Consider the following 13,581-nt stretch of genomic DNA (forward strand, 5'->3'; position numbering starts at 1 on the left):
TAAATTTACACATCAAATGTTTAGCAAAATCTAGATGCACAAATGTCATTCATTTTTCGGAGAAAAAAATAATCCGCCAAAATTTGACAAAAACGCTATTCATTTTTACATGTCCCATTCATTTCCAGCTGCACATTCCAACAAAAACGTTTCCACTCATTCCTATTGAAGTTCGACTCGGACCTGCAAAAATCTCAGTTGGTGGTCATTATTTTTTACCCCTACAAAAAAAATATGAATTGAATTTCTCCTAAATTAAAAGAAAGTGACCCAAAATGTACAGAACGTGACTCAGGTATGCCCCCAAATAATCAGAAAGTGGCCCTTAAGTGCCCCAAAACCAAGAGAAAGTGACTCGAAAAAAAACGGAAGTAGTCCTGAAATGTCTCTAAACCAACAGGAAAGGACCAATGAACCGGTAATGTTGAAGTGATGTTAAAATGCCCTAAAATCAACATGAAATGTACAGGAAGCTACCCCGGAATGCCCCGAAATGTACTGGAAGTGACCCAAAATAAGAAGTGACCCATAAGTACTCTTAAATTAACAAGGAAGTGACTCAAAATTAACTCATTGTCTTCAACTGACAACAACAGACACCCAATTCATTTAAACTGGGACGAGTGGCTGCGAGTGCTGATGTTTAAGTGCCATTGACTGCGTGCAACATCCAGTCCATTTCGACTGGGAGAGGCTAATACATGAATGTCGAACGAATGGCTGCCATCGATGGCAGCCAATGAGTTAACAAGGAAGTGATACAAAAACCTCCCCCAAATGAATAGGAAGTGACAGACAATCGATTGGAAGTGTCCTACATGTTTACTACTTTTTTGCATACTTTTTATGGGCTTTCGTGAAACTCACAAACATGGATCCTGAGTATGGCTTCGTACCTAATGAAGTGCCACATGAGTCAAAAGCAAAGATGAGCAGTCGCCCGCATGCCGCCACACGCTAAACCAACTCCGGAGACAATGTGCCGTTTCTTTAAGAGCGCAGCAAAAGCAGAGCTTCTAGAGTTATTATTTCTTTTCTTTTTAAAAAATTTTTTTTATTAATAATAATCAATAATTTTGTACTTTTTACTTAAGTACCTCAGGTAAATAAATACAGTGTAAAATTATTAGTTGTGATGAATATTTACACATATAATTGGACTAGTACCTAGATTTTATTATTTTACTGTTAATAAGTGCTGGGGTATACTGGAAAAAATCTATTATGATAATGATTGAATTATTTAATTCAATTCTTTAATTAACTCTTTCAGTGCCATTGACGGCGATCCATTCCAATCCATTTGGTTTGAATGTCACTGCCAGCCCCCTCAGTTCGAATGGATTGGACGTCTAAAGAGTTAATAGTAAATGTTCTATTTATTTTTTTCCCTTTCATAAACCTTTTTAAAAAATATTTTATAATAAGCCGGAAAAGAAAAAACAGTTATGATTTTTATTTATTTATTATTTTATTAATTTTTTATTTAAATTAAATTTTTAATTTTTAAAAACTGAATTAAAAAACAAGGATAGAAACAATAATAATTCTATTAAAATAAAAAAGAAAGGTAAAATAAAAACTAATGATCTTTTTACTTATTTAAAAAAAAAATTAAAAAGCAAAAGAAAAAAGTAGTTATTGCATTTTTAAATGTTTTCTATTTCAACATTTTATAAAATCAAAACGAAAACAGAAGGGAAAAAAATCATATGTATTTTTTTTACCTATTTAAAAAAAATAAATGAAAGTCTAAATCACGCAAAAAGAGAATAAAACAGTAATTCTTTTACATGTAACAATTTAAAAAATAAATAAATAAAATAAAAAATATATATTAGTGGCATATTCTTTCCCAATGAAATCGTCGTGACTATGTGTGTTAACAACCTGTTCATTTTTAAATGTTCATTAATTCATTCCCTGCCATTGACTGTGATGGATGTCCATTTTATAGCTCCCAATTTAAATAAACTGAACGTCTATCACAGTCCATGTTTGCTAACGTGTTTACCGTTTTATTTCTGGACCACATGCTTGCGCTGTGTGGTGATGTGTCACACACCATTTTTTTGCTATATAATATCTGAAATTGACAATAGTGACTAGGGGTGGTAAAAAAAAATAGATTCTAAGATAGACGTGCAAATTACCGCTTTTAAGGTATAAACATAACATGCATATAAACATAGAGGTTTCAAAAAAGCAAACATTTTTCCATCATACTTTCCCTAAGCTATTTTTTATGGCTCAAAAATGCATGGAAAAGTCCCTTGCTTGCAGCTGTAAAGCTCAACTCTCCCCCATCGGTTGTTGCTCAGTGTCAGTGAGTCAGCTGTGCAACACGATAGCTGATGGAGGTGAAACTCCTGAACTTTTTCCCCTATCGTAGAAAACGAAATCGCTTACAAGCAAGCAAGGAAGGAAAAGTTACAGACAGCAGCACCTTAGAGGAGGAGGGCCAACGGACATGTAAAATATGTTTGCGGAGGGTGGCTGCTGAGGAGGCAATACCTCCAATATGATTTAGCATTTATACAAAATTAAAGGTTGGTAAGCTCTGTCATGAACATTTCCCACCAGCTATGTGAGTTAACTCCAGAGTGTTAGTGTGTCTAGCGTTGGTAGCGTTGGTGTTTTTTTCTCTCTGGCAACTCTCTGTGTTGAAAAAGGGAGTGTGTGTAAAATGTAAACATTATATGAGTCATACACACGTGCTTTTTATGGAAAATAATTCAAATATTTTTGTTATAATGGTAATAATGTTTAGCTGTGGCTGTGGATTTAGGATCACCTAAAGCACGGGTCCCCAAACTTTTTCCTGTGAGAGCCACATAACTTTTCCCTTCTCTGATGAGGGGCCGGGGTCAGTTTGTAACAGAAAAAGTGTGACGATTGCAGGAGTGCCTAAATGTAAAAAATTATTGTTTTTCAGAAAGCCACAATCAAATAACCCTTTCTGGATTCTTCATGGAACAAAAGTAAATAAAATTTAAAATATATATATATTAATATAATAATAACACTATTAATTGAATAGATAATAACCAAATAACCCTCTCTGGGTTTTTCACAGAAAAAGCCAGGAAATTAATAACACAAGTTAAAAAAAAAAAAATTGTTCAGGGGGCCGGACCAAATGTGGAGGTGGGCCGTATCCGGCCCGCGGGCCGTAGTTTGGGGACCTCTGACCTAAAGCATTTATTTTAATTCTATTTAGAATATTTCAGTTAAAAAATAAAAATAAAAAAAACATTATATTAATGTTCCACTTTACGAATGTTTTGAAAAAAAAAATCCTAATTCTATTTAGAATATTTCAGTTAAAAAAAAAAAACAACAACAACATTACATTAATGTTCCACTTTACGAATATTTTGAAAAAAAAATCCTGTTAAATGGATTTTTTTTTTTAAAAACAAAAAATTTTTTTGAAAAAAAAACAGATATCTCAAAGTAACACATTTTAGAGCTGTAATTGCAATACCGTGATATTTTGGCTTAAGTTTATCATACCGTCAGAATATCATACCTGCACATGCTTATTCTGAGATGTATCGCGATATTAGTCACACAATTCTCGTATCGATTCCAAATCTGTCCGTATTGATCTTTACATGTGTGTTTTTGGTTGAAATAAAAAATTCGGTGGCTGGACTTCTACACCCGTCCAGTAGTTAGCATCACGCAGCAGCATTGCCTTGTAGTCTCATGAGTGTAACAACAACATTAGACTAATCCGAGGACAGATTTGTGTACGTCCTCCTCTAGTGGTTGACCGCCATTACTGGGATGTTTATACGTCAGCGTCAGTCAATATGAACAGTAACATTTGCTGCTGTTGGCTGTGTGCTGCGGGCGGTACACCTCAGCAATGGCGGACAGGGTACTTCCGGTCTTTTTGCTCTGATTAGTCCTTTAATAAGTCTGAAATTTTGACTCATATTGTCTTTTACTGCCAAAACGGAGGCATGGAGTATTTAGAACCCTGCATTTAATCAGGTTTGCACTAAAAAAGAGAAAATGTTATAACGAAGCCATTTGTTGTTCAAACATAAAACAAAAAAATTTTTACTTGATTGCTGGATGAGGTTTCAGGAATAAATTGATATAAATGTACTTTATGTCCACTTTGATTTGTTTTTTTCTAAAGTTAAATACAAATATCGCATAATCGTCTTCAGGGGTATTAATAAGAATTGAATCGTGACCTGTGAATCGTGATACGAATCGTATCACCAGTTATGGAGGCCATACACACACCTAATAGTGACCATCGAAGGAATGGATGATGATACATTATTTCGTTTAGGCAATATATATTATATCGTCGTATCACCCCAGCACGACTGTTAAGTAATAAAAAAAATGTAGCAGAATAAATTTTCTCAAGGAGGACACACACAAGCCTACAAAATCAAAGCTTGTTCGCCTCTTTCATGCCACTTCCTTCTTTTACTTCTCTGTTCGCACACGTGCACTTCCTCTTTGTCTTCCCCGTCGGACATCTTGTCTTGGCTCTCCCTTTAAATCGGCTGCAGGGGCCATGGGGTTTCAGAAGACTTCTCCTGTCGTGTGTCACACATGCCGCTGCTGTTATTGTTGTTGTTGAGTGCGAGGTGGTGGCGGACCAACAAAAATCTCTGCAGCACATCTCAGGCTAGCGAGGCGGGAGGCATTAAAAACATGCGCGGAAAAAAAAAATACTAAAAGAAGTTGAATTTGTTCTGTGGTAGTGCTACCACAATCGATTATTTTGATTGGCTCATACATAAGTCACGTTATTTCATGTTAATGATGGTAGCTTTTAATGTTATGCAAAAGCTACTATATTTAATACTGTTTTTATTCTTCCACTTCTTACCTTTAATCTTACTCTCCTCACTTTTTCAGAATGGTACTCCTTCCACACATTTTCACCTATACAATAAACTCCGTTCCAACTTCAACATACTCCAAAAAGTCATGCCACGCAGGCTTCTTTTCAGTTTTTGCCAAAAATTCATAGTTCTTCTAAAATATTATTTTTTGGGACCAACTAACGTCCCATTCATTTCCTATAGCACATTCAATATTTCAGCTTGGAAAGCTTCCCATTCTTTTTTCATCATATACACATGATTCCATTGAATGCAATATATGCCCAATTCAATTAAGGCCATGTACGTCCATGCGAATGTCGCCTATAAATGTCTATGCCATTGACACCTATGTACGAGAATGCCATTGACAGCTCTGTACGTCAATTCCATAGACAGGCAGTGACTTCATATCAACAAGAAGTGATTGAAAAATGCTCCCAAATTAACAGGAAGTGACCGTAATGCCCCCAAATCAACAGGTGGTGACCTGAATTTAATAGGAATTCAGTTTCTCCACAAATTGCATTTCCGAGTATTACAATGGGCTAGACATGTGCCAATTACTCGTTTCAAGGCATACCGTAATATGAAAACATCAATGTTTCAAAACCGCAAAAATTTTCCGTCATACCGTCCCGAAGGTATTAGCTATTTTTTATGTCCCAAAAATGCATGGCGAAGTCTCTCACTTGCAGCTGCAAGGTTAAACCCTTCCCGACCGGTTGTTGCTCAGTGTCAGTAAGTCAGCTACGCTACACGATGGCTGGAGAAGGTGAAAGTCCTGAACTTTTTCCCCCCCATCGAGGAAAATGAAATCGCTGCTATGAGAATACTTCGGCTACAGAAAAGTTACAAATTGCCGCGGCTTAGAGGAGGATGGCCAACCGACATGTGAAACATGTTCGCGGAGGGTGGCTGCCGAGGAGGCAATACCTCCAATTTGATTTCGCATTTATACAAAATTAAAGTGGCAGAGGAAGAGGCATATGAGCCTTTTTGGGTTTCAAAAAGTTCCCGTTCACCCCGAGATTGGCGTAAACAATTCTGACAGCTGTGGGACCATTGGACTTACGAGGAAGTGAGTAAACATTGTGTTTTTTATTATGTCAAATACTGGGATCATGGCACACGTTTTAATAAGGAAGTGGCTAGAATAGAATAATTCTAATTCACATAATAATGCTATTTAAGACTTTATTTTTAATCCTGTCGTACGCACTTTAAAGGTTAGTAAAGACTGTCATCCACTTTTCCCACCAGCTACTAGAGTCAACTCCAGCGTGTTTAGTAGAGCTGGGAATCTTTGGGCACCTAACGATTCGATTACGATTACGATTCAGATGGTCCGATTCGATTCTAAAACGATTATTGATGCACCCCCCCCTTTTTTTTTTTTTTTTTTTTTTTTTTAATATTTTGTACATTTGTTCCAAAATTGTTCAAAAATACTCTCAGGCTAAACCAAACTACTATTTCAGTATCAAGTTAACATATAGCAGTAAACAAATATACAAAAATAACAGTAAATAAAAAACTCCAGTCCCCATTCTGTATCAGCAGCTTTAAACTACATTCAATTAATTTAATGTTGTGAATCAACCGTTAAAGTTGTTAAAATTGCTCCCGTTAATCCATAATTTCCCTTTTGTCAACTTTTGACATGTGAAAGTTTTAAAACTATTTTAAAGATAGATTCAAGTCAATATTTTACCGATTTAGGAGTATTTTAGATAAAAAGTTAATTAGGTTTGCTTGGAAGGTTCGCTACAACAGCCTTGCAGAGAAGTGTACTGCTTTAAGATGGCGGCCGTTTACTACGTCTGCATCTAGCTTTTTGTAGATGTGCTGCAAACGCTACCGCTACCGTTGTGCATCTAGTCTTATATAAATGATATCTACCGTAACATTATGTGGATGACGTACTTTTGTAGCAGCTTCAGGTATGTTGTTGTGTTTTTTTATCTCGTGGCATGAGTTGAGCTAGAGCCGTGAGTTGAGCATTGGCATTACCCGAGGGGCCGGGTACTGAGAAGCATGATGTTTAGCTACTCTCGCTCCGTTGCTCATTGACCGCGCGGCGCGCTGAGTGTGTTGTACTTCCGCTTTACTTGGCATATTTCAATAATCGGAATTTGGATGTTTGTGAATCGTTCTCGAATCTTCCACGGCCGAATCGCGAATAATCTAAGAATCGGAAATTTTGCACACCTCTAGTGTTTATTGTGTCTTGCGGTGGTAAAACATGTTTTTTTCCTCTCTCTGGCAACTGTCTGTGTTAACAAAGAGCGTGTGTGTATATTGTAAACATGATATGAGTCATACATATGTGCTTTGAATGGAAAATAATTGAATTTATGTTCTGTTGGTAAGAATGTTGAGCTTTGGCTGTGGGTTTAGGCTCACCTAAAGGACTGCATTCATTGTAATTTTATTCAGAATATTTTGTCATTTGTAAAATGTATTTTAATTTAACATTATTACCTATGTTCCAATTTGCAAATACATTTTGAAAATTAAAACTCCTGTTAAATGGGGATTTTTTATTTATTTATTTTTAAATAAACCCAGATATTTAAAAGTTACACATTTTAGAGCTGTAATTGATATGGTGAAAGCGTGATATTTTGTCTTAAGGTTATCATACCATCAGAATGTTCATACCGGCACATGCTATGGGCTTAACATTTTAGTTTGAATATGCATCAGAATCAAAAAGTACACAATGAGAAAAGTGTATGTACCTGTATAAAAGCAGATGTTTGCCCATATTTCATTTTGATTTAATACAAAGATGTCCGGCTTTCGGATATTTGAGGACCACAGAAATCAGAATATTCATAATATCTGTTTTCCCTTTTTTTGGCAGGTGTGACATTGCTCATTGATAAAGTAGCCATCTACCAACCCACAGGTCGCCCTGGTGACCAATACAAAGTATCCCTTAGAAAGATAGTGAACGCCACATTATTCCTGATGCTGCGTCATCAGGAGGCTAATGAGATAACCGTTCGAAAGTGGAAAAGTGCTATTTAAGTGAAAGCCCATCTATTGTTGCCATTTTTCTAAATACAAAAAAACAAAAACTAAACAACAATAAAAGAATATATAAAAATGAATTAAATAAATGATATTTCCATTATTAAGTAGGTAAAGAAATGGTTACATTTAAATTTTACGAAATAATATATACATTTCAATACAATATCTACTATTATGAGGATCAAGAATTAAGATTTGAACAAATTTACGTCAACAACATCTGTAAATGATTCAAATAATTTTCATCGAAGTGAAAAAGTTGTCATTGTAATGTTAATGGTTGAATTTTTGGGGGAATAATTAACACTGTGATAGGCCACTTGCTGCTGCTATTGACAGCACAAGACATCTAAACAGTGGCGGAACAAATGTGAACAGGGCCTGGATGCGATGAGCATAAACGGGGACACCCCCCCCCCCCCCCCCAAATGGGCAGGGAGAGTGGGCTGGGGTGTGATAATGGTCAATTATTCGCAGGCCCCAGTGGACATCTACTTGTGACAAACTCAAAATTCACAGCAGAAAGATGATTGAACGCCACACAATTGAACGATTATCATAGTCTATGGCACCGAAAGAGTTAATGTACAGCAGGAGTGTCCAAACTTTTTGCAAAGGGGGCCAGATTTGGTGCGGTAAAAATGTGGGGGGCCGATCTTACTTTACGTACAACAATATATTTAAGCAAATTTTAGCAAGCCATTCTGTGTGTCACATTTGCTTTATTTTTTAATTTTTTTTATTAATAATTCCAACAATCTCATAACTAGCCTTTGTGGCGTTCTCTTTCGACTCTCGGGCTCTTGCGAAATACTGCTGCTGTGAATTTAAACTAGCTTCAATTTGTTTCAATTTCTCGCTGCGTATCTTACCTGTAATCTTGTCATACATGTCAGCGTGTCTTGTTTGGTAATATCGCCTCACATTGAACTCTTTAAAAACTGCAACTGTCTCTGCAAATGAGGCAGACACAGTTGTTGCGTATTTTAGTGAAGAAATAGTCCAATTTCCACCTATCCTTGAAGCGTTGGCCGTCGCAGTCAACTTTGTTTTTTTTTTTTGTTTTTTTGTTGATCGTTGCCATTTTAGAAAATTGGAAGTAAAGGGTCACACGGGGTAATGTTGCTTAGAGTGCTGCTGCCTTTCAGTGGGTAGATTTAGTGTGTAAGCTACTTCATATGCTGGTAGCAGTACTGCTGACCAATTTATTAAGTGTGTGCGGGCCAGACGTTATTGATTTTATGACAGAGGCTGGGAGCCGCATGAAATTTGACCACGGGCCGCATTTGGCCCCCGGGCCGGACTTTGGACATGTCTGATGTACAGTAAACGCGCTACAAAATGGAGAGGTGGCCCAGACTCCCCACTGAAATCTCGAATTCCTTTCGCTGCTGCTCGGCGTTGGTTACCACGGCGACGGCGTCCAAAACACAAAAGCATCCGCTGAAGAGTTGAGAACTGTAAGGTGACCTTCTGAGATGGTAACCCCCCACTGTTAGCTGTTATGAAATCTTAATGGCGCTGGTAGGAAGTAGCAGTGGGAGATGCGGAAGTCTAACGAAAGGTCGTCGTATGGGGAAAAAAAAAAAAAAATCATAATAATGATGTTGATACATCTTCCCTCCCACTTCAAATTGGTTGGATGTCTATCGCCGTCAATGAAACTGAAATATAATGATTGGCTTAACAGGAAAAACGCCATAATTTCAGTCCAAAAACAGCTTGTGGTGTTGATAAAGCGCCTTAAAGTCAGCGGGTGTCATTGTGAAAACACTCACAAAAGTCAGTTAAAGCTTTTTGAGGAGAGTGTCAACAGACTTTCACATGATCTCCCTCAGCTGTTTGACTTTATGATCTCGTGCAAACGTAAAAATATATTTTTCGAGTCCTATCTGAAGGAGCATGTGGTTCAGTTTCTCATCGTAAACTAAAATAGTTTGCTTCAAAAATCAGGATAAGTCCGTAGTAATTTCTTTCAGTGTCATTGACGATGCTAGATGACCAGTCATGTGGCATCGCATCATTCTGCCGCTGTTAAATGAAATGAATTTATCACTTGCATCCAACTGGATTGGACATCAAGCGCTGTTAATGGTAGCCAGTGAGTTCAATGAGAGACATATAAAGGGTTAAATTGATTCCCCAGGTAGCGGTCCGACATTGAAAAGATGTTGGATCAACATTCCGCTGTCGATCTTATATCGTTGAATCAATGTGGACATGCGATGTTGATTTGTCGTCACTTTTGCACCCTCAATTAATATTGTGTCAATGCTGAAATCCTTAAAAAAACCTAAACGTCATTTCGATTATTAATAATATTGGAACAACGCTGAATCAATGTTTCTTTCCTTCATTTTCAACCATGATGCGATTATTGCTTTCAAATATGCCTTTATTTAGAGGTCCTGCTTTATTTACAGACGGTAGAAACACCTAGCCTGATTGATAAATTATTATACTGAATAAATAAAAACTTGTTTAGATTTCAAATTTTTTTTTACAACGCCCAGCAATCATATTTAAAACTTAAGCTTCCTATTCAGTTTGACGAGCTTTGCTGCGAACCTTACCACCAACGCGGTCTGGGCATGGCGTAGCCACCTCTGCACAGAAGCAGCGAATGCATATTCTGACATGTCCATCCCCATCTGCCTCTTCAGTGAATCTGAAGAATACAAACAAAACGGCATTCACAGTTAATTCATATCATGGAATTCAAGCAGATGTCATGGGTTAGTTTCAGATACTTCGGTATTTTGTGGTGAAGTTTCCCAACCAATCTCAAACCAGAGTAGGGCTACACGTGGGAACGTAGCTAGCTACGATGGAAAAATGCCCGCACTGTCTTGGTGTTCAATAAATTTATATAAATATAAATTATAATATATATACAATTTATAAATAATTTAGACCAAACTCGATTGTGTAATATCTAGCGATTTTAGCACTTGAATTGGAAAAGGAATTTACTTTGCCTGAACTTCTACTTAGCTAACATCCAAGCTAAGTAGGTCTTCGCTTGCATGCCAATCACAGCAATTGCAGTTTCTTAAAATTTTGGCATCTTTGTCTAATTTTGTCAGGCAAAGGGTTTTATACACAAGTAATAATGAAAAACGCGGTTCTTTCTATGTAAGACATCATTGCTGTTAAAGGCTCGGAAAAAGCGCAGCAGGCTTACCTTTAAATATGGCTATCCTTAAAGGGAAAGTAATTCTTAAAAGATAAATGTTAGTATGAGTTATAATAATTTGATACTGAAACTCCTCTTAATGTTTTTGTTTTAATAAAGTTTGTAAAATTATTTTAAGTGATAGGTCGCCATTCTTGTTACGTCGCAGTGCGTGACGTCACCGGGTCCGTTGCGGAAATTCCAGCGTGTCACTCGTTAGCTTTCCCAACATGTCATCGGTTCTACCCTTCCTATTTGAAACCGATCTGAAAAGTGAGGAGCAGGACAGCACTGTCGGTCGTTCACAAGACGAGCTTCAGGGAAAAATGCGTGCAGCAAATACCTGATAAGACAAAAGTTGGGCAAAAGTCTCAATGACAACAGAGCGAGAGAGCGTATACTGTTGGGAACTTCGGTTGGGAGCGAGAGTGTACGCTGTTGGGAACGCCGGTTTTATTAGCAGATATTCAAGGTAAGCATATTGCGTTTTCAAACTTATCCCAGTATAATTATGTAGATTGTTAGCATCCAGAGCTGTCGTGTGCTTTACATACAGTACAGGCCAAAGAGCACACCTTGTGTAATCAATGTCTTGTACATTGTAACGCGTGGTAGGTAGGATACGTGTATAAAAGTACCAAAAAGGGGAGAAGCTTCCACCTATGCAAATTTTAGTTGTATAGAGTTCATTTTGCCTACTCTTATAAATTCGTCAAACCTTTTCTTTTATCCCAGGCAATAGTAGGTGGTTTTATTTACCTCTGACGAAGGCGGAATAAAACCACCTACTATTGCCTGCGATAAAAGAAAAGGTTTGACGAATATGCAAATTTTATTCACAAAAAATTATATTTCCACCTTGACCATTCTTCACTTGGGAGTTCAGCAGTACGCAAACACACGTTCCCTGACGAACTCCAACATTGTTGTAAGGTCCATGTCAGAGTCACTGTTGTCACTGTAGCGTGCCATAGTGCTTTGATTATTTGGTATGATTTGGGGAAAACTCCCACGAAGAATAGTCAACAAAAAAAGATAGCAATAGTAATCCAAATCCGCGTTTTTTACTCACTCGAAGATCCAGCAATTAGACCGATCCCATGGCAATGTCGCAGCTGCGATCAGGCCGTCGATTCCACAAGATAGACTGATCCGAAAAGCTGCTGTGGGACCGACGAATTAAAAAAATAGACAGATCCGAAACCATTATTACAGGCGCGGTGGGACGGTCGGATCCAGAAAATAGACTCATCCCTTACTTGACTGAGGAGCCAGGAAAAATGTTCAGGGCGCCAGTTGTAACGCGTGGTGGGTAGGATACGTGCATACAGGGACCAAAAAGGGGGAGAAGCTTCCACTTAAGCACATTTATTCACTAAAAATAATAATTCCACCTTGACCACTCACTTCACTCCCCTTGTTTCCATTTGACTGGAAATTGCATCAAAAAGCAGCACATCGTGGCATTTTACTTGGCGAGTTTAGGCAGCAATAAGCAATTGTTGAACACTCTACACATTTAAAAAGATCCCAATGATGTCATCACTGCGAGCCCGCAAACCATGGCGCCAACTAATGGTCAAAATATGTAGTAAATATTATAAAATATTGCCATTGATTTAACATTTTATGTGTTTCTGACAACATGTTTTAGTACAAGAGAACATTTGTGGTTTATTAGAGCCTACATGTATTTAAGGTAGAGGATCACTTTAAGTGAGGCGTTTCCAGTGGAGTTTGTTCAAGTTGAGTCGCTGTCTTCCCGGTCAACCAAGAACACAACTATTTTTCGACCATAACTCCCGCTCATCCATAATTTTTCAATCATATTTTGTGGTCGAACAAAAATCAACTATGGTATTTGTCAACATTAGTTCATCAACTATAAAACAATGTTAACCCAACATACCATAGAACAGGGTTCACTAAATCCGGACCTCGGAGCCACTTTTCCTTTCCATGTCTCCGTCCTCCAACACACAAGAATCAATAATCAGGATCATTATCAGGCTTCTGGAGAGGTTGCTGACGACATAATAATTTGATTCAGGTGTGTTAGGAGAGAGAGACGTAGAAAACACAGCAGTATTGATGGCATCGAGGTCCAGATTTGGTGAACCCTGCCATAGAACAATGTTTCAACGTCACTGCCATGTGTCATCAGTATTTGAACATTGATTCAAAATTGTTTACTGTCGAAAATTTCGATGTCAACCATAAAATCGACCTTTATTCAATGTGTGTTTGCTACATGGGTCATTATTAGAGGCGTGCAAAATTTCCGATTCTTAGATTATTCGCGATTCGACCGTGGAAGATTCGAGAACGATTCACAAATATCCAAATTCCGATTATTGAATTATACCAGGTAAAGCGGAAGTAAAACACAGTCAGCGCGGTCTTTGGGACACAATGAGGAACCGACCGAGAGTAAATATCATGTTCAACTCATGCCGCTAGATCAAAAAACAATCATACCTGACTGCGGCTGACAGCCGCTACAAA

The 13,581-nt window shown here is 37.6% G+C and overlaps 1 protein-coding gene across 2 annotated transcripts in view; it reads left to right on the plus strand.

The window, feature by feature from the left end:
* The window catches only part of LOC130913164 (metal transporter CNNM4-like), a 59,753-nt gene that overhangs the window by 5,980 nt on the left and 40,192 nt on the right, over positions 1-13,581 (plus strand). The window lies entirely within an intron of this gene.

This window comes from Corythoichthys intestinalis, chromosome 3, assembly GCF_030265065.1.
Source record: "Corythoichthys intestinalis isolate RoL2023-P3 chromosome 3, ASM3026506v1, whole genome shotgun sequence".
NCBI lineage: Eukaryota > Metazoa > Chordata > Actinopteri > Syngnathiformes > Syngnathidae > Corythoichthys > Corythoichthys intestinalis.